The sequence below is a fragment of the Paralichthys olivaceus genome, chromosome 5 (assembly GCF_024713975.1).
Source record: "Paralichthys olivaceus isolate ysfri-2021 chromosome 5, ASM2471397v2, whole genome shotgun sequence".
NCBI lineage: Eukaryota > Metazoa > Chordata > Actinopteri > Pleuronectiformes > Paralichthyidae > Paralichthys > Paralichthys olivaceus.
In genome coordinates this window covers 16,114,452-16,136,984 of record NC_091097.1, presented here as the reverse complement: position 1 = coordinate 16,136,984, position 22,533 = coordinate 16,114,452, and the positions used below count along the sequence as shown (strand labels likewise).

The window sequence follows — 22,533 nt, the reverse complement described above, 5'->3', positions numbered from 1 at the left end:
TCTCTCTCTCTCTCTCTCTCACTCATCGTCTCCCGCCGTGCTGCTGCTGAGCCTGCGACGTTCGCTGTGGATGACAAAAAAAATATTCATTTGCTTCAGCCAAAATACGCATAATTTAGGAAGGGAAATACGCGAAGGTAATGTATTGAAATGCAATATTTCTATATGTCACTTTTATTGTGATTGCTATTTCATGCAGTCTTAGTGTGATAAATGAAATGCGATGGATGCAGGGACAGCAGACCGAGCATGCACCTGCACTACAGACTCCAACGCTCTGCTGGGCTGAGTCCTCTTGGTGCAACAGAAGCTCATATGGTTGATTCTGCGAGGGGCATGAGATCATGTTTTTCCTTCAGGGGTTTGACTGAGCTGCGATTTTTAGGACATTTTGATTGCTGAACAGCCTCCTGCCATTAGTCTGCATCCTCTTTTTCCACACAGTTGTTGCTGTACACTGCAACGCGATATTCCAGCATGTTTGGGTTTTAATACTAAACAGATGTAGCTCAGATATGTTGCCATAGATCTAAAGTGTCACATGAAGTCAGGTTGGTATTTATGCTGCGTTCTGCGGGGAAAGGGGATGGACGGGCAGAGTACGCGCCATAGACAGATGTGCGAGAAGGGATTTAGTATCGAGGGAGGAATCACGCAGGCAGGGGATAAAGCTGGAGATGCTTGTGTGTGTGTGCGTATACGTGCGTGCGTGTGCGTGTGTTCCTGCTCGTGTGTTTTTTGAGGGTGAATGCATGGCCCAGCTTTCCAGCATGTTGATTACCCTGTCGCACACTACCTGCATTGAGAGCTTTGCTGAAAAGATGACTCCAGTTTTCCTGTGCGTGCGTGTGATAGATAGATAGATAGATAGAGAGAGAGAGAGAGAGAGAGAGAGCAGCAACAGTGTCCGACTACTGACCAATATGGACCACACACAGATTCCTTCGCCCACACATTTAGGACAGCCGTGCACGGGACAACACGTACCACTGATCAACATGTTAAATTCTAATCTGTCACCACGCTGGTTTTCTGAGCATCTGCGCTCAGTTGAATCCTCACACGGGTCCATGGACTCAGTGGATCCGTGTCCTGAGACGCAGCGCGCGGCGGACGGAGCGCAGTGCTTCAGCACCGTGGACAGAGCATCGTGCTGACCATGCGTAAAATCGGGTCTTAGGAATCCTGTGTGCTCCACATGTTGGTCTGGATGGTGCTAAGACGTGATAAGTGTTTGCTCAAGCAGGATGTGCACGCGTAATCTAAATGCAGGCAACGTTTTTCCTGCACACTGTGATTGGAGAAAAACCACAGCACGTTTCAATAGAGGACTCAGGAGGTCTGTATGTGGGTGTTTGGCAGCAAATGCTGGTAGTGCTGTGGGTATTTCACGTTTTTGTTTACACAGTATATGATTTGAAAAATAATTATAATAATATCATATTGTACATAGTTAAATAGCACAAATGTTTGACAAAATGTATGAAAATGACAAGTTGAAATGTCTTATAACATAAGATAAGATAAAAATTCATTGATCCCATGTTGAGGAAAATACAGCAGCACATTGTCAGAATGAGGTCGTCAAGAAAGTGAAAACAGGCAATAGAATAAAAAGAAATAAAATGAAAACACATAATATACCTTTCAAATAGTTTATATGGAGATGCACTTGAGTAAAGTGCAGTGGCTCAGACTGATTGCACGAGGCTGTATACTGTATTTGTCCATTAGTATAAGGAGATTATATACGTGTGTATTTGTATGTACTTGAATTTGTATGAATTCACCATAGCCTACTAAATAGATATTTAGTAAATACATATATAGGTAAAGTACAACAAGTGTCATTATATTAACTTGGTTTGTATTTATACAGAGACCTGTTCCAGTCAATTGATGCTGGTGTTAAACTAAAGTGTATGGATCTCAGTAAGACAGAACTGTTTCTTTAGAGGCGGATCAATAGTTAATAAGAGCTGCATCAGGTGGGGCTCAAAACGATAGAGGGGTATATCAGTTTGATAAGTAGGTGGGTTCCTTCATATGCAGTGTAGTAAATTTGCTTTCACTCCAATCAATAAGGAAAACCTCTCCCAGCGCCTTCACCATCCCTGCCTAAGCCTGGGCCCCATCGATCATACGACACACCCACTCCAGTTATGGGGGGAAACCCATAGGGAATACATACCAAGCTATACTACGCCCCTTCCGTATTCCCCTCTTTTATTGCACACCGTTGGTTTTCATGCATCGCTTCATTATTTCTCCTCAGGCTGCATTCTTTTGTCCCATTCTACTTATCTCCCCAAATCCATTTCCTCCTGATGGCAATGATTCCTGATGTTGCCCTTGGAGGAATGATGAGCAGTCTCCAATCAATTGCAATCACAGCTCAGTGGTAAACCGGGAATAAACAGGGAGAGGAAATCAGTAGGGAAGGCAGGTCTTGGGAGACCTGAATAATGACCACCCACATACCATACCCACTGCCTCGTCGCTGTGTAATCTTCAGTTTATCAGAATACTATTGAACTATGTTTGCCATAATTCAGGGGATAGCGCTGTGTTTTGTGATAGATGTTACACTTACCCGAAGTGCAATTTTCATCCTGCTTTCCTACCTCATGAGAAATGTCAGACATGCAAAGTGATAATGTGGATTTCACTTGAGTGCTTGAAATAAAAGGAAAGAAGGTCTAAGACAAAGAAACACCAAGAAAAAACACAGTGCAGCATGAACGTCATGAACTGAATACTCATTGTACACTATGCTGGTATACTCTTATTGAAATAAAAGGAATGAATGTTGTAGCCGTTGCTCTCCACAGCAAGATTGAACTGGCATTTCTAATAATTACCTGGGACAAGTGAGGACCGGATGAGCAGGAGCTTTAGTAGTTAGTGAATAGTTCATAATGGAAGCTATTAGCACCATTATATTTGCTTGACATCAGTTCACTGACAGGCCAAAACATTTACTACCACCGTGACCTAATTTTTCACCTTTCACTCGGGTGGTGTTGACGTAAGTGGTTGTATTATATAAGGGATGAGAAGCTGTGACGGTACATGCTATTCCGGAACATGTTCAAAGATGTTATAGCTTATCTTCCGACATTTGAATCCCTGCTTGACAGCACGAGTACCTTTTAAAAGTCTTTAAAAGAAATTGTAACAGTCATGTAGTGTGTGTTGATGAATAGGGCGGGTGAATGGCTGATTACATGACATATGGATTCTCTCTCAGTTACTAAATCACATGGCTCACTATCAGCAGCCGACTTTGTTGTGCTGTTGCCATTGGAAACTTCATGCCGTACATGCAGATGTAACCTTAAAGCGACTATGTAAATTTGATGATCACCAGCGGCCTCTGGAGCCACAAGTGGCAAATTTATTCTCATGATTCTCTGGAGTCTCTTAGACGAACCATAGACTGTATATAAAGATGGTTGATGCTTTTCCACTTCCTCCCTCTGCACAAAGATTTAAATATGTAGGATTTGAGTGCTGCCATCTTATGCCGGTGACATCATTTGGAGACAGAGCCCGAGCTGTAGTGTTCACGGTGTTGAGCAGCAATGTTGAGGTTTCACTGACACACATGCTTGACCAATCGGGAGTCAGTCTCACCTGTCAATCGTCGCGTTTCTCCATATTTTTTTAATAGCACCCAAAAACATCCTTATCAGAAAACAGGAACCTTATTTTGAAAATGTTTTACTTACTGTGTATTTTGACTTCTAAATCAAACACGTGTCCCATCTGCTACCATGGAGGAGGACAGGTTTATGAACTCTACTGCGTACAGCAACCACAAGGGGGCAATCACTTCACCATTGGGCAGCTGTTATGTCGTCCAGCTTTATAAAGCATCTATGGTTGCAGCAGTTTTCATGTATAGAGAAGAAAGTAGAGGAAGTCTATCGATGCTTGACCGACTGCGTGGCGTCTCATTCCAGCTGATTTTAACCACTGAGTGTTACTCAGTTACGTTCCTCTCCTGAGAAAGTATAGCCGCTCACCAGAGGGTACAATCAAAGAGTTTTAATGAAAGGGGCTCCACTTTCTCTATTCCAAGTCAGTGTGCCAATGTGATGTGATTCAAATGTAAAGAGAAACTGTCACTCCGCCACTGACAGTCAGGGCACAGGATCTAAACCTGCCGTGACAGGCTGACAGGTTGATTGACAAGCCATTCAATAAACAGTTAGAAATATCACTGATGCTGTATAAGGTTTGTTTACACATTCAAATTTGTATTATTGTATTCATGCAAATAACCCTTGCAATTTACTTTACGGTCAAAAATGCAAATGAACCTTATACTTGGGTATTTTAAACTCATGCATTATTCATCCTTTCCTTTCCCATCCATCTATATACGGACATTAAAGGCTAAAAGTCTATACTCTGACCAAAATGTATAAACCTCTCTTCAATTTTGCATTGAACAAATATGCAATATTCAGCCCCATACCTTCCTAATAGTAGGACTGTTATACTGGTTAGCATTTCAAGGTGTGCTTATGTTTTTATAAACTTTAATTTATATTCCTGTGAGTCAGGGCTGTCAGCTCTTTGCTCCTCCATCGCCAGCCTCAGATCTTTTCACCCTCCCCACCAGCTCCACCTCCCCTGGCCTCCCTTTCCCAGCCACGCCTCCGAATAGATTTCTGTACCCATCAGGAAGGATTATACACAGATCCTGAGAGGGATAACCCTTGGGAGACATTCACACTTGCTCACTCCTCCACAGCACATCTTTGGCCATAGCACGCTGTGCTCTCTTTCAGCCTACCAGCTGTTGCGGTTGCTCTGTGCAATCGATCCGACAGTCATGTTTCACAACAAGCGTCACTCCCTCACTGCCAGGGACATGTAGGAGGTCCCCTTGGGCAAGAGACTGAGAGACAGAGCAGACAGTTATTTGCTGACAAGGTTTTTTGACAGGGAAATGTGACAGAGACGATCGAGGGCTGGGGAAATTTTGCATGCAGTTTCATTAGTTGTACTTTTGCGAGGTGCAAAGTTTTGATCGTGGCGGGGGGGGGACCACAGTTTTTCTCTCCAAGGTGCAATTAGATGTGAAGAGGGTATAGACTGACAGGAAAGGAAACAGGCAACCTGAGGGAAGGAATTAAGAGGAGGAATCATGACAGATAAAGAACATTTAAGTAAGAAGAAAGTCAGCTAATAGGGAGGAATGGAAATTTAGGAAACCACAAATCTTCAGTGCCACTTCAACTTTAATAAGTGATACTGTAGCAGGTACATTCAGGTGAAGTGTGATACCTGTCAACCTGGCTGTAGTATAATGAGGTAGAGGGTTGATGTTCTCTGCAGTAGAATAACAGCTTCCTTGACTCACCTGGAATCCAATCTCAAGTATATTCTCCTTCTTCACCCCACAGCCCCACTCGGATAAAGACTGGAATCCAAGCATCAATGTTAAATGAATGTACAGCAGTCTCTATGTTGAGGCAGTTATAGATTCACAACTCGGTGCTTTATGGCTTTAATTGGAGCGACAAAGTAGCTCAGTGTGATATTGACGAAATATTTTTGATGGGGTTAAGGCTGTCTGATGCAGTGATACGTTTCTGTTTGTGGTAAAGTGGCAATGTACTGAAGTGACCAATGAATGAGTGTGTCCAGGTTTCCCCTCAGTTAAAATGACGTTCCGTTGCTGATGTAGGTGTATGAATATCATACACATTTAAAAACATGCACCACAGCAGGATTGTTCTGATCATCCAGGCTCTGACGATCGGCTGGTGCCTTATGCTCACAGAGAAAAACACCCAGAGACACATGAGGTTATTTGTTCCAGTCCTTAAACCTTTTCAGTCAGACAACTCACGTTCAACCGTTTATTGCGGTAGTAGAACATAGTTGGTGTTTGGCGTCTAGGCTCCGACTCAATCACTCCCCCGGATATGATTACACAGATATGATGGGAGTGACGAGCAAATACTTGTTACCTCCCCCCAGAGCCTACAGGTGGATGCTGGGGTGGTGGAGGGGCTGAAGCAACTGGTAGCGATACTGCAGCAGCAGTGCGAGCAAAGAGGTTGATGGGAAATTTCTCTCTGCTTAAATAGGCCGCCTAAGAAGGTGGGTGTGAAGTAAAGTCATGTCATGTAAAGCAACGAGTGACATATATACATACACTATAATTTGTATTCATATACTAATAATGGGTTTTCCTGCACTCTGTCACACTATAGATGGAAATGTGTGCCATGACGCAAAAAAAGGAAGAAAAAACAAATTGCAACTGTTCTTTAATGGAACCAAGTGTTCGGACGCATTTTCAGATTTAATAATCTCCTGAGGAAGCAGAAGCTTGACATGACTCATACAATATGCAGCTGTTACTGTTAGGAGTGCTATTTTCAGACTGCTACTGCAGCGAACTATCCACTAATACTGAGTGGATTTACTCATATTGTCAGTTCCCTGCGATATGACATTGTTTTCACCAAAAATAATAATTCTACAATGAATAAAATAAAGACAACATAAAGTAAAGATAAATAACCGTGTGGGCTGTTTCCCAAAATATGTAACTGTCAGTTGTCTGTGATGATAAGTAGAGTGAGTGTCTCCGAATTTCAACATGCAAAGATAAAAGCGGATAAAAGTGAAAGCAGTTTATTTAATTTGGAATCAAAGACGAGTTTGATGCACGACGTGTATTAAAAACGAGCCGTGCATGTTATGTCATGCACTCATTCTTCTCTGTATGAGGATGCATCTGTTTGGTTTAGCGTTTAGTGTGTGTGTACTGTATGTGTGTTGAGTAAGGGCACCATCTGCCATCATCTTCGCTTTGTGCCAACCCCCCACCCCTGTTAACCCACACCCATGCTCACAGACACAAAATCCTTCAGCAGTGTTCCAGCCTGATATCTGATGAAAGGAGGAAAAAAAAGGATCTTGTTGGAGGATCTGTTAGGACGAGAGAGACAGAACGTGCTGGAGGAAGAGTGGGTGTGCTGCGGAGAGTTCTGTCATTGTTAAAGGATGATGAATAAAATGTAGCAAGATTGAGCAAAAAAGAATGTTGTGGTATTTCTTCTTGAATCGCAGCCTCTGGCGTGTTGCATTCACATCAGATGAATTGTTACATATTTACACACACACACACACACACACACACACACACACACACACACACACACACACACAGAAATACAATTACGCTCTCATACTTGAACACATGTACAAAGTGGATTTTGGAATAATGCCTTGTTTTTTTCTGAACTGCCCCAGATTCATTTGGCATCTGTGCTGCACACTCATCTCTCTCTCTCTCTCTCTTGCTCCCTCTATGTTGTTATCACTCTGCTTTCCTCACACACACACACACACACACACACACACTCACACACACACACACACACAGACACTGTCTCTTTGTAGCCCTCCTCTTGAATCTCTACCTCTTTTCCTCTCTTTATCCATCTTTCCCTGTCTCTCTCCCTCTCTTAGTGCAGACTGCTAAGATCTGGGTATAAATATTTTAGCTCTGTCACCCACTCTGCTTCTGCACTTTCACAGAAAGACAGTATCTCTATTCAGCCTGTGTGTGTGTGTGTATGTGTGTGCGTGTGCATGTCAAGGCACAGTTTAGTTGGATGAGTATGTGATGGTACGTTCTACTGAAGCATCTGTTTGCATTCTAATTTGTGCCGTGGCCCACAGAAAGTGAATGTTTTAATGTCTTGGCCTGTGCAGAGAACGAGCCTGATTTTATTTAAGGACTGCTGGTTTGAGTAATAGAGCCACGACTCTGAGGACTCGTCACGTACTAGAACACTCCACAGCCGTTTAGTCCTCTCACTAAGTGAGCAGTGAGTTCTTTATCTGCTGTCATGAATGTGTGCAGGAAAAGCAAATACCTCATTGAGTTGTTGAGAACTTCTGATCAGACAGGAGCTCATCCATGCTTGTTTTTCATGCAGGGTTTAAGTCAGTTTAAACCTGGCCTTAGATATAAAGACAGATTCTTGATAAAGTCATGGCCATTTTGTTATATTGAAATTGGATTGCATGCTCAGTTAGAATTTGTAAATGTGTTAATCTTGTACAGGGTAGGTGTCTTTTTAATCTGTGCTGGGAGCAGAATTATTCATATGCCATGATTTTAAAAAAAACTGATAATTTAAAAATGAATTACTGTCAATGCCATTTCATTGCATCAACAGCAGTTTATTTCAAACCCATCTTCACCTTCACCGTCTTTTTCTTTTGCCTGGTTTTCCAGTTTCCTGTGATACTGGTTGTTCCACTTTCCGCCATTTTCCTTTACCTGGGGAAAGCAACTGATACCCACTGGGAAAAATAAATAACAAAAACAACATCAAGCTCTTCCTGCTTTTGTTGCACTTACAGCCAGACTTCCTTTGGGCTGTAGATCAAGCCTTCATGGGGAATTTTAATAGACAGAATTTCACAGTGAAAGTGAAAGTTCTATGTAATGAATGTAAATGCACAAGGTGTCATTATTCTGTCTGTAGTGTTAAAGCAAAAATCATAATTGGTTCAGTTTGTTGAGTTTCTCAGAAAGTGTTGCTGGCTGTGAAGACTAAAGTTTTGCACATGTCCATCCTCACAATCTGGTGTAAATCCTGCTCCGTGGCACAGATGTTGTTAGATTTAATAAACAAGGGAAAGAGAGAGAGAGGTGGGTTTCAGAGTGAAAGGGGAATCATGCCCACACAGTTTTGAAGGATGACTGAAAATACAGACCAGGAGCTTAGCTGCTGATGCTGGGTCCACAGACGGAAAGGTGTTCGGAGGGCAGAATAATTCTAGTTTATTCCAGGGGATTAGAGATTAGAAAAAAAAGCATCTCCCACCAGAACCTGGAGCTCGCAGACACACATCTGTAATCAGAAGCTGCTGCCCACAGATTTTCTAAACAAGCCGTCGAAACCGAGATAGTGTGTAGACGCGTGCACTTCATATCTAAAAAAAAGTTTATGTTGAGATTCTTTCAGATGCTCTCCGATGCTCCGACTGAGAGTGTGGAGTCACAGAGGCTAGAAACAAGCCGTTGGTTTGAGGTAATCAATAGTCAAACAAACGCAGCCTCTCCCCTTGGTCAATAATCATATTTGTTACTGTACAACCTCTGTTAAAAACCGGCAAAGGGAAGTTCATTAGTTCTTCTATTTCATTTTCTGCTGCATTTTTTTTTTTGGCTGCAGTTTTACTGGTGGAGCTGAATCAAACAGACACACACAGCAGGCCCCAAACTCAAACAGACACACACTGTCAAATATACACAAACTTAAGCCCAATGCACACACACACGTGAGATACACGTGTGTAAGTGCGCACAGAGAAACGCACACACTGTCTACACTCCTCTTTGCACCCCCGGGGATTCAAATGATTTCACAAATGCTCACACTTAATCCACCAGCCAGGCGACAAAAGCTTAGATGATTGTGCGTGAGAGTGTGTGTGTGGCACTGTACTGCACTGTGGTTTATATGAGTAAAAGATTGTGATTGTTTACTGACTGTAAATCTGACTACACTGCCCACTTAAAGTAAAAATAGTCGTCGAAACGTGAAGGTGGTGTCTAAAAGATTTGTTTTGTCACAGTCTCCTTTTTTTGTTTTCACTCGACAAAAGAGCGATTGTTATCACTTCTGTTCCCTTGTTTTTTTGTTCCCATGAAGACGACACTGCATGCACGAGTTGATGAGGACAATAAATGCGTATCCAGACATGTGCGTTGCCTGGAGACTCTCCGTGTTGTCTGATGTAGTGTATGAATCTTAATTAATTTTCTGTGTTTCACCACTTTAATTCATCAGACGACCCAAACACTGAGATCAGCAAACAGCTTAGACCTTCATGTGAATATCAGTTGAAAGCCAACGATTCAAGTTGAAAATTTTATCGCTGCAGGAAAAATGATTTGAGATTTTTTAATATAAGGTGATTATTCCAAGGACAGAAGCTGCCGAGCTTGTTTAAATAAGAGATACAAAAATTTAAAAAATCTCACTTTCTGCGTTCAGCTCAGACAATACGTCGCAAGGCCATTCTCAGTGTTTTGTGGAAGAAATCTTGGAGGTTGATGAAATTGGTTTTAATAAATGCTTATTAATCAACTTCATTATAGGACGTGTTTTCTAACATTCTCAGTTGATGCAAACATTTGGCAACAGCTTCTGCGTTTGTTGGAGAACCTTGGAATCCATGTGCACACTGCGTTTCTTAACATCGTGGGGTAAATAATCACATCACTGCTGATTGGCCAACAGTTCTGACACACCGCCAGAATGAGAGAAAAGGATCGGAGCGTATCGAGGAAACGTGTCGTTCAACCTGGAAACCGAAGCAAAGCTGTTTTGAGATTCTCTCCTCAGTTGTCAGTTGGTCTTTGTTGATGCTTATAGTACGAACTTTGAGCCTTCACACCAAATAACAGTTATTAAATGAAGCTGTGAAGTAACAGAGGAAAGAAGCAGTAACTCATTACTGAGTAAAGTGAAAGTGTGTGGATGCTGTGCTGCCAGGAGTTTGATGGAGGATCGTCTCTTTGTAGCCGGTGGAACCGACTGATCTGTGTTTGACTGCTAATTACTTTTGCCACAGTGGAATTAAGTCACATAGTCACCTATGTAATAAGTAACTAATTTAACCAGCACATCCCTGCGAACAACACATCACATGAGACCCGATGAGAGCCTTCTGTTTTCTGGGTGTAACCAAACATCAACAAAAGCAATTAAATCTGACGGAACCGTGACATTATCTAAACATTATTCTGATGGCACCTCCGCACCGCAGAGATTTGTTATTCACCATTTCAGAGAGACAGAGACACAGAGAGAGAGAGAGAGAGAGAGAGAGAGACGACGATAGAGGGGGATTATGAAAGTCCCCATTCTCCCTCTAATCCACTATGCTCTCTCAGACGTCACTCCAAAACCTACACCTTTCCACCAAAGGTTTGGTGGCCTGCATTGACAGAGAGTAAAACCTTTGTCTAATGTTCACAGGCGTAGCTAACAACATCAACCCTGACTACTCATCTGTGCAGCTCCGGATGCTGAGGAGAAATGCTGGTGTTTTATCCTATGAAATAATTTGTAGTGCTGAATAGATGTGTAGAAATGAGATAAAGAAATGAAATGACTTGGAGTTAAAAGATAATTTATGCCGGAATACTTTTAAAGTGTGTGTGCTCAGTGTGTGTCAGAACTACCACTGTTGAAGGTGGAATTGTGCCCTCAATATATCTAAGACACATCCCAGAATGCATTTCATTTTAGCGGCACTAACCCACCATAGTGAAACACACTCACGCACATAAGCATGCATTCATGTTTTCCATTTAGATACACACTCTGATCTTCAAAGCTTTCCTTGTGGATCTCTCTCTCTCTCTCACACACACACACACATGCAAAAATCCATGGTGTCAAAAAATGAGATCTACAGCAGTTTTTTCCTTTTGTCACTTCACTTCTATCACTACTTCTCCCCTATTCTCACTCTATGTCTCGCTCTCTCTCTCTCCCTCTCTCCAACTCACCCGCCTGAAGCTGTGCAGTTAGGGGGCTCAGTGGCAGATTTTGCCTGGCAGTTCTAAGGACACATGAGCCTCGGAGGAAAGACAAGAGACAGAAAGACAGATGGGTGGGCGATGGAGATATACAGTATTTGTTAGAGCTCGATTTCACTCCTCCCCTCCTTCCCTCCTTTGTAATCCTTCCACTCTGTCAGTGGTGGCATTGAGTCGGAAGCAGTGGGCGCGCTGTCAATTTACCACAAATTTACTGTAATTAAATGGGGAAACTTCAACTGCTGATGGTTAGCCAATTTTGTGGGGAATCAAAATGAGTGATGCAGCAAACAACCGGGTCCGAACCAAACCTGCGACCGCAGCAGAAGGGCTGTAGCCTCAGATTTTTTTTCCTATTCTTATTAAAATGGTTGCATGCTTGTCGATTCATGCTGGATTCAGCATGTGGCGTAGTTATCTAACCAAGACTGACAATTTTTACCAGATGTGGTTTTCCTCAAGCTCAGCTGGCACCTGCCTCCCTTCGCTTTGTGACATCACCTTGTGATGACTCACACACCTGCTCTCAGAGTGTGAAACCTCTGTCTCAGTTTCTTGCCTCACAGGCTGTTTATTAAAACATTTAATGGCTGCGTGGTGTTTTTTTTGCATCACAACTGAAAGTCATGAGCCTGGGTGTATATACACATAAATGAATGAGGCCTTACAGCCCAGACAGCGTACGGAGGTGGGCCACTTCAGACAGTGACACAGCATTTCTGGCCGTCTTGTGGGCCACTTGTAAAATAGGAAATGTGACCCAAATATCACAAAAGCCTTTGAGCCTTAAATCCTATGCTCTCCGCAAGGTGTAATCTGGATGTGAACCTAAATTGGCCCATTTGGTTAATGATGAACATAGTACAAAAAGCACAATTCGGGCCACCTATGGTTGACTTGTAGCATTGCTATGGCTAACTTGTGGCCCAGATCTTGGTTAACCGGAGCGGACCACCCGAGTGCCATGATTCTAAGTGATATGTGGGCTGGATGACAGTGTGACAGTGTGGGACAAATCTGGGCCAAAACTATGTGGGAAGGCTTGTTGTGCTGGTAGAATACATCCCTGACATGTGGAACTAAACAGTGACCTGTAACGTGAGATTTATGTTCTTAAAAATTCAAACAAACTAGATATTTGATGCTCATGATTATTGCCTCAATTTGGTACAAGCATCATTATCTCTGCCCATTTGTTGTTAAGCAAGGTTATTCCAAAACTACTAAGGGGTTTAGCATGGACTTTGGTGGTAGGATGTATATGGGTCAAGACAGAACCCATTGAATTTTGGTGCGGATCTGGATCTTTCATCATTTTATTTGACATTGTAAGATATGAAACTCTCTATAAGTTTGCTCTGCCTTATGTCCAGCTCCCTCACGACCCTTGAAGGATCAGTGGTATAGATCATGAATGGATCCATATATTATTCTAACTGCAGACCTGTCTATCCATGACATAGAATAATAGAAACATATACAGAATTGTATGTTTCAGTCTGCACCGGCTTGCCCTCACCGGGGTCTTGCAGCACGAGGCATGATAATCGGATGTTTGCATAATCAAATAACAAGTGGGAATTGTCCAGATGAAGACCACACAGCTGACTGGCTTTGTTATTATTTTCTGTGTAAAGGAGATTTCCACCTGAATTATCCGCATGTCAAGTACGGATGGAATTGTACATTTGTATGCGGCACAAGAAAAGCATTTCAGGCTTAATTAGGTATTCTTCACTGCTCTTTCAAAGCAACGAGAAATCACATACAATGAGAGCACAAGCTTGAATATCTCTCATCATACGGGTTTTGTATCAAGACAAAAGAGATGTTTAACTACAAAGATACAGACAGAGAGGTCAGGACACTCGTGCACAAGAACTTATTTGTCTTAAATTATAAACTTGAGTCCAGCAAAATGTAAAATAACAAGAGATGCAAAATATACATTCTTGCTCATGAAATTACACACAAGATACTAAAAATGCCCATTGCAATGAATACCTGCAGACATTTAATGTATGAAACTTTCCAAATTGACATTTCATTACAACTCATCCTAAAGATCCGACCACGTACAAACACATATCCGACCACAGATCTCTGAAACCTTTTGTTTTCAGAATGAAGTTTAAAATTCTCCTCCTGGTCGACAGAGCACTTCAAGGCTCCGCAGGATCTTTCTAACATGCTGTCAGTGCAGCATCCCAGCAGATCTCTCAGATAACAAGGTTGGAAATCTCCCCCATATGCCCAGAGAGCTTTCTCAGCCCGGTGAGTTGGCTGTCAGTATTCATGCAACCGAAGAACAGATCAGCTTCCCAGCTGATCTCACTGTGGTTTGCTCGCTTCAAAGGTTTTTTTCTTAATTCTTAATGAAGCACTTTATGAGTTTTAGCCTGTTTTTATTCAAAGCCATTTAAACCAGGTGTTGTTAAACGAATAAATCTGGATTAGAAATGTAGAATTGAACTGAGGTCAACATAGTGTTGTTATTAACCCTTTTGCTTCGCAGCAAAAATGGTTGATACAGGTGTTGCCTCTAACAACCCTGTTGGTCGTACTCGTGTCTGAATAACCATCTTAAAGTGACTTCTTGAGGTTTTGGTCTCTGTTTTTTTTTTATCCTTTCCTGTTTTATTGTGAAGTTCCTCACCTCATGTGTCTTGTTGTACTTCCTGCTCTTGTTTCCTGCACATGTGATTGTCTGCTCAGCTCTGATGTGTCTCACTTCTTTTCCATGCTCCCCTTGTTTATTCTGCCTCATGGTCGTGAGTTCTTTGTCAGTTCATCTGTTCACCTCCTCATTTGGATTCTGAGTTTACCTGCCTACCTGTCAAATGGAGCATCTGTAAGTCTCTTTTCTCACATTAAGTAGTCACTGCCTTTTTCATGAGTCTCCATTTTGGGTCCTGATGGTCCTGATGCTTAAAAGCAAGCTGAGAGAGGAGTTAGTGTGGATTCACATGCTCCTCAGAAGGTCCAAATTCCTGAGTTGTGAAGTCATCATCCAAATTTGGTGTGTTCATATGTTTTGAAATCAAAATGTGGAAAATCTGTAAACAACATGTGTTGTATTCACGTGTTCAGAGCATTGAAACCACACCTTGATGCCTCTTTCCAATATTTTCATTGTAACAGAGCAAAGAGAAGCGATCGAGTGTCGCAGCCATATGAATAATTTTAAATGTGAGATGCGAATCATAAAATTGGCTGAAAGTCTGGTGTTAGGCGCTTGTGAGATAAAGATCCAGTTTGCAAATGCAACGACTCACAAGTTCACCTTAAAAGATGCTCTTTAAAGCTGATTGTTACATTATGTTGATTAGATTATAAGTGTTGATGTCATTTTCAAAAACCTTTCCGAGTTGTTGTTTTCAATGGCCTTCATGTGAATTTTCCCAGGTGGGAAATCATATTGTCCATTTAATCCAGCGCCATGTGACATGTCCACAATATCAGAAAATAAGATTAGATGGATTAGATCTACTACACTGTGTGTGGTGGAAGAAACAAGCTTCATCTGTGTTTTGTGGATAATGGAAAAGCTGTTGTTGGATAGTTTTGACTGTTTGGTTTCTGTCCTCTGCCTCAAAGTTAACGCACATCCCCAACATGTGACGATACCAAGCCGTTAACCAGATTTCAACACGAGAGAAGTAAAATTGACGGCTCACTCCAACGCTGTCAAATAAATAATGCCTGAGCCTGTGAGGACAGTATGAGCAAGAGCTGCATCACAGGAGTTCAAACTTAAAGCTCGTCCTGTGTCAGTGTGATAGAGGCTCACTGTGACCAAGCTTCACACGATGTTCTCACCTCTCACTGCGTGTCAGCTGGGATTAACTCAGCACCCCCCCTGCTGCGACCCGCGAATGATAAGTGCTATTATTTCTGTCGTGCATTAGTTCTCACAGTAAACTTCGGGAGATTCACAACAGATTTTTCGTGCACAGCTGGAAATCGCCTCCTCAAAGCGAGAGGTCACAGGGTTCAACCCCAGAACATTAGAATTAACCTTCTGTAAATTTAGCGATTAGTTTTTGACGTCTTTGGTAGAAAGTTGACAGTTTGACCTGTGGGCATCCTGAGGGGAAAACCCACGGGGGAAAAAAATGGGAGCGGTTCGAGCGTGAATGTGCAGCACACATTTGGCCGATGTTTCTTCTGAGTTCAACTGACAAGCATAGTGCAGTTGAACTCATTTCCTCAAGACAAAATATCCCTCAGAGACCCACTTTGACCTCTGTTATGGAAACGCAGCGCGAGTAGAACAAAAACATATTCTAAAACACAACAGGATTTATGAGGATAATACAGCACCAGCGAGGAATGTTAACAGATTGTTTTATATTCATAGTTGGACGATAAACACAATACAGAAGTAGACCTCAGGAAGACTTGAATACTGCTTTTCTCGGGATGATTTGTTTGGGGGAGAGTTTTCCCTTGTGTGTGTTTGTGTGTGAGAGGCCTGCGCTCATGTATTCTCACACGTACATCTACTATGCCAAGTAATGATCGTAGTAATCATTACAGTCCAGCACTCTTCTTCCATTTTACTTCCAATGGAAGAGCACGATCTGCCCGGTGTCATGCTCAGCTCACAGGCAGCTGGCCGGGCTCTCCCTAACTGATTTATAGTGTGTGTGTGTGTGTGTGTGTGTGTGTGTGTGTGTGTGTGTGTGTGTGTGTGTGTGTGTGTGTGTGTGTGTGTGTGTGTGTGTGTGTGTGTGTGTGTGTGTGTGTGTGTGTGTGTGTGTGTGTGTCAGGGAGAGGGTGAAAGTGCTCGAGGGGAGAAAGAGAGACCAGTAGAGAGAAAGTGGGAGGGAGTGTGTGTCAGTTTCTCTTGACAGTTATTTGCAGGAATTATTCATAGATAGGCAGTGTGTTGGGCGCTGACGGCTCGAGGTGTGTTGTGACAGGTGTCCTGCTCTGTGACTGAAACAAGGAGATAGGTAGTATCTCATTATATATAGCACCACTTACAGATTGAGCCATCTGTCACCTTGTAGGCCTCAGATGCATCGTGGGCCATTATTGTCATCATTATTGTGAACCCGCTTGTCTTCACATGGTGATGATAATTTAAGTGAAACGCGACAACAGAAGTGAAGAGACAGAAAGCGAGTGGGAAAGAGGGGGAGACATGGAGAAAGAACAAGAGATGAACTGGAGAAACTGACAGACAGACGGACCGACAACTTTTGTATTCCTGCACATTTCGCACGAGTAACCAGTGGAACCATTATTATGGAAGATATAAGGGCAAAGTTTGAACTTCACAGAAATTACTCAAAATCCACAGACCCAACTTTCTCGAGGTCTCTGTGACATCAGGAGCTGAAAATTCATCTGATTTAAAGAAATATATATTTTTTTGCAATTCAACTTTTATTCTTTTAATTGCTCATAATGCTGTTATTTGTTATCTTGGGGACAGAATAGCTTTTAGATAAACATGGAGCTGAAATTTGTCTCCACATTTTTCTTATAAAAAAGCATGAAACATTTTAACAAGGATCTCTTGATTTTACACTAAATATAAATTGTAATCCTATAAATACTTGTAAATTGATTAAGTATGTAAGGAGCATATTGACTTGTGTATTTTTTCACTTTAGCCTTTCTTTTTATTTGTATTCTCTTCATTTCAGTCCGAGTTGTGTCTTCTGAAGACCCGCACCAAGGCCGAGATGAGCAAAAGAACTGAATGATTTTGGCTCTGCAGGCCCTGAGATCACTTCCCTACAGCAGCAAGTTCTCTTACAGCAAAGGATACGTGGCATTTTTTGTCTTAATAAAGACACTCGAGGAAAGAGAGGAAGCACATAAAGAGGAAACAGGTGGGGGATTTTTTTTTTTTGTGAATAATTTCTGTCCTGTTGTGAATTGAGCTGAGGTTTCAGGGCTTCACGAAACCTTGAGATAATTTCTCCTTTTGAAAATGGATTCCTTTGACTGATAGTTTCAACCTTGTGTTGCTGCAGGTCGTTCATCATTTGTGTGTTTCAGGGACGTCTAACACGTCTGACCTTTATCTACCTTTAGTGTCTCTCACACACACACACACACACACACACACACACACACACACACACATGAATGATAATGATGTATGCAATAACAACACAAACTGAAGTAATCTCACACTTCGACCAATTGCTCTGCTTTACAATAGCCTGAGCCTTCCTCCCAGTGTGTGTGTGTGTGTGTGTGTTGTGCAGTGTGTGTGTGTGTGTGTGTGCATGTGTGAGGCTCTTGACATAGCTGAAAGCATTAGTTAGTGTCTTCACAGGCTTATATTATGCCATCAACCCTGCGTTTTTACTGCACTTACTTTACTTTTTGTACTTTACTGGCAGCTCTGTCATTAGCACTGACAGTACTTCACTTACTGTATCTATTATATTCTGCCTGCATGTGGCCGTGCTCTGTGCATCAGGCAGAGATAAAGTCAAAGAGGTAATTATTGTAATTTTTTTGTTCTGTGCTTCAGAAAAAGAAATGTAGAGAAAACATAACTCACTCCGTCATACTCATGATGACCCATGTAATGATGATCACACAGCGTGTCATTATTGTAATGAAGTAATCATCAATAGACTCTGTGAAGTCTGTCGCCGTCAGTGGGTGAAAATATGAAAATCACATAGATGATCTCATATATTTTAATAATGTCTCATTTTCTAGATATTAGATAAATGATTGTTTAGTATTGATTTTTAGTATTGAAACATGTTGATTACTGGTAATAAGACAACAAATAGATCAGGAGCAGAGTGGGAGTGGGCACCACACTATGCATTATATCATTATTTAAATAAAATGTATTTTAATGTATATATTTGTTATTGTGATACCACGTGTTATCGTGGTAATTGAGCTCAGTCGCTGCCAAGCTGCAATTACAGCTGTGTGTCACAAATACTGACAATGATGAAACAAAAGAGTGAATTCTGTACGATAAAGGCTAAAAATATTACCCAAACAAAACAGACTTCACTATGAGAGTAGGTATAGTTACAATGGACACCAGAAGTCCACTAGCCTCAGGGCTGATTTGCTTGTCTTTGCTCTAGTTTAAAACATTGTAGAAAGTGAGAATTGCAAGATTTATTTGATTATAAGCCCAGTTTAAATCTTGAAAACTGTTAAAACATCGAAGTGCTTGATAAGAAATGCTGACAGTCTGTATTCAGAAACCTTAAAACTAACCATTCGACTGTAATTTTGTGATGCCACAATGAAACACTCTCCGCCCTCAGCTTGGGGCATTTGGAATCTGCCAATTTCTATTCAGTCTCTATGAAGGATTATCATTTTGTTTGTCCCCTCCAGTCATCTTTTCTGCTTCTAATCTTTTAAAAGCTTCTCTTATACTGATCGGTGGATTACTTTTATCGTGCTGTTTTTAAGTTTCCGGTTTTGTAAGTTGTGGTGTTTCAGGAGTTAATCCTGGACTGAAAACCAGCTATTATTATAGCGGTGTGTGTGGAAACTTGCTTACTCACAGTCTACGGACGATATCCACCGCCTGGAGTGGAAGCTGGATAAGCTGCAGCTCATGGCTTTGTCTCCGTAGCCGCTACCCGGGCAAAGCATATTTCTGACATAAATTCCCCCATATATGCTGCTGTCACGCTGCTGCTACTAGATGTTCTCACCCGGCCTTAAGGCTCTGAGCCATTCCGATTGGCTGTCCGACGTGTTCTCTCTGGTGCTGTGGTTATCAAAACTTTAAATGGACCCTCAGAAAAATGCAATATAATATAACAGTGCTTTGCTTCATTTATTTCTGTCTATTTCACACTCCAAAGTTTAGCATGCAACGTTATTAGTGTGTCCCTTTGGTTCGAGCATGTGTGTTCTAGTACTGTATGTCTGCACGTGCACACAGGGCTTCCATAAAGAAGTAAATACTTAATGTGCAGTGTCATGTGCATGCTTTACAATCAGCTGTGACCCTGTACACTCATGGTTGGCTGCACAGCTACATCTGTCAGTGATATAATCGCCTATATGACTATACCCCCTTGCATTTTTATGCGTGAAGGCTTTTTTAGACTCTGAGGACGGCACTGTCAGTTAGTCACTCATCTCAAATCACTTCTGTCCAGACGCTTAGAGAAGCACAAGGGGCCTCTGAGGGTCCTTTAAAGGGCTTTTTGAGTCTGACAGGAGAATCAATAAAACTCGATGATGCTTTTATGGACTTACAGCAAAATATAAAATGTATTCTGATGCACAAAACAGCAACAGGGAGAAGAATTTAAAACGTAATGGTGCTGCCTAGGACACAGATTGCTGCATTCTTAATCAAGTAATTGGTTTTCATTTTAGGACAATAGGCTTGTGTACAAGTTACAGTAAAAATTTCACACTGGAAATTTAAATGCATGTAACGCAGTGTAAATGCAAGATATTGCAGATGTGATTGAAGTGACCTGAGGACACTGACGTCATTCCAGACATGCTGAGGGTAAATTTAGACATTAACAGTGTTTCAGTTAACTAAGACAGACACTATTAACTGTTATAGGCAGTTTAGGGAGGCAGTTATTGACTGAGGATGGCATTAAGTGTGCCACTCTGATATACTGTAAGTCATCACCAGCATTAAGATCCTGTTAACACCTCATGATATGAATGTGGCTCTTTCCTGCGCTCCTGTAAAACTGACTCATCTTCATGTGTTGTTTTTTTTAATGCGTTATTATAAATTGACGAGACGGGAAAATAGTTTGTAATGTTGCACATTTCATTTCTTTAGGCAATATTTAAAGAAATAGCAATTTCTATACAGATGGGAAAGGCATGGTGGGGGATGTTTCCTTCTGGCATTAGTCAGTTTGAGATCCCTTCAGTGATGGGAAGAAACTTGTATAAGCTGTGACCCCCGAAAGATTTGATCCCAAACCTTGTTAGAGATGTTGAAGTGTATTCAAAATTAAGGTGACAGTGATAAATTCTGTTGAGATAACCTCTGTACTTTATCTTAACCGCAATGGAAGCAAATAGTTTTGTAAGTAGGAAACAATCCATGCATTGATGGTGTGCAGTCTGAGTAGAGTCCATCCATGGTTACTGCATTCATTTATTTTTGTGCACTGCAAACTGAATTGAAACAGATGTTGATGTACGCTGCATGTGCTATAACCCAACCAATGGTGCCACACTTGGCAAACAAGTACCTGCGACTGCCAAAGAGGCAGTTATTCCTGTGCTGTGATTGCCAGCAGTGTGAATGCCAATGAAGGCTGTTACACAACAACAGCCTGAGGAAAATGATGCACTGGGACACGGTGCAGCATACAGTACTCACACGATACACTTTTTCATATTAAAGCGGTCCAGTGCAGCCACATTTTGTGATTTAACCGAGAAATATGAGCTGAATTTTGGTTTAGTGCCTCAATTTAGAGCATGTTGAAACCAATTATTGATGAGGTGAAGGCTCCTCCTCACAGACTGCAGGCAATCTGTGGTGCTGTGCAAGTAGAATACATTTTTGTTACATGTGCGCGTTCACTGCAGATGTGCAAATATTTGTGATTGACGTTGAGCGCTGTGTATCACTGATTACGTTTACATGGACACAATATTCTGATATTAACTGGATTAAGACAAAAGTCTAAATAAGACTTAATAACTGATAACTGATAACTGCCATGCAAACAGAGTTTTCTGTTTAACTTAACCCGAATAAGGTTGTTGCAACATGTAGACATGACGAACATTGCAGTGGAGATATTTTCAAATAAGTTATGGTAATGTAGTCATAGTGGATGCAGTGATGTCATGAGTCATAATCAGACTATGCTCTGTAACATAGGAATAGGAATATAAATGGAATATTCTAATAGCGACTCATGTAAACATCATAATCAGAATAATGTATTTTGAATAAGATCAATAGTTTAAATATTGATGTCCATGCAAACACATAGTCACTGTTGTAAATGTGGATGTGCAAACATGTCCAATGAAATGAGAACGTTTCAGCTGCGGCCAAGGTTGTGACCCCTGTTCAAATGCTCGTCTCTGAAACTGGCCTTGTATCCACCCATCTCTCCTCAACACATTCAGAGGGAGTAAAATACATGTTTCTGCTGTGATGTGAAGAGGGTGATGAAGAAGAGAGAGGAGATGATAAATTTAAGTCTGTGTCTTTTGCTGAGGGATACTTTATGGTAATTTGTTTTTATTTGTACATACCACAGCCCAAGTGTCTGCTTACATCCTGAGCCACTCCTTTTAATCATCAATCTGGCAAATCCCACTTTAATTATGAGCCACTCCTCCTCCACTCCCCAGACTCAATCAGAACACATAAAAGAGCCTTTTCAGCTATAATGGGATTATCGATTGGGTGGCAGCCTCGAACTGAGACTTTGTGTATGCGTCTGGCAATTGTGTGTGTGTGTGTGTGTGTGTGTGTGTGTGTGTGTGTGTGTGTGTGTGTGTGTGTGTGTGTGTGTGTGTGTGTGTGTGTGTGTGTGTGTGTGTGTGTGTGTGTGTGTGTGTGTATGTGTGTGTGTGTGTGTGTGTGTGTGTGTGCGCGCGCCCGCGCACGCGCGTACATGTGCAACACAGAGAGAGAAAGAACTGAGCTGTGGTGGGTGCATGTACTTTTGTGGATGTGTCATGGTAGAGCATAGTGGAAGTGTGTTGTGTTGCAGGGGAAGGGGTTTGTGTAGGACACAAACACAAGTTTATGTAATATCATCAAAAATGACCCACAAAAATGTGTGTGTGAGAGAGGAAGGGAGAGAGAGAGAGTGTGAGTGTGTGTGTCAGCGCTGTATGGAGTCTGGTCTCTGCATGTGATGAGATGAAGGAACGAAGCATCAAATTACTTCAGTTTCAGTCTCATCAGGCGTGTGACATGTTTAACTGATGACTTCAGACCTATTTGGACTCGTATCCACCAG

The 22,533-nt window shown here is 41.7% G+C and overlaps 1 protein-coding gene across 5 annotated transcripts in view; it reads left to right on the top strand.

Moving 5' to 3' along the window:
- Window positions 1-22,533, top strand: part of LOC109639382 (protein phosphatase 1 regulatory subunit 29) — a 63,354-nt gene continuing 40,821 nt past the window's right edge. For 2 of the 5 annotated variants that reach the window (XM_069525101.1, XM_069525100.1), the window contains exons 1-2: window positions 1-137; window positions 17,257-17,445. The gene's annotated coding sequence lies outside the window, so the exon portion shown is untranslated. Of the gene's footprint in view, window positions 138-14,272; window positions 14,451-17,256; window positions 17,446-22,533 lie in introns of those variants that run through there. The other 3 variants (XM_020102808.2, XM_020102807.2, XM_069525102.1) reach the window with 3 other exon arrangements.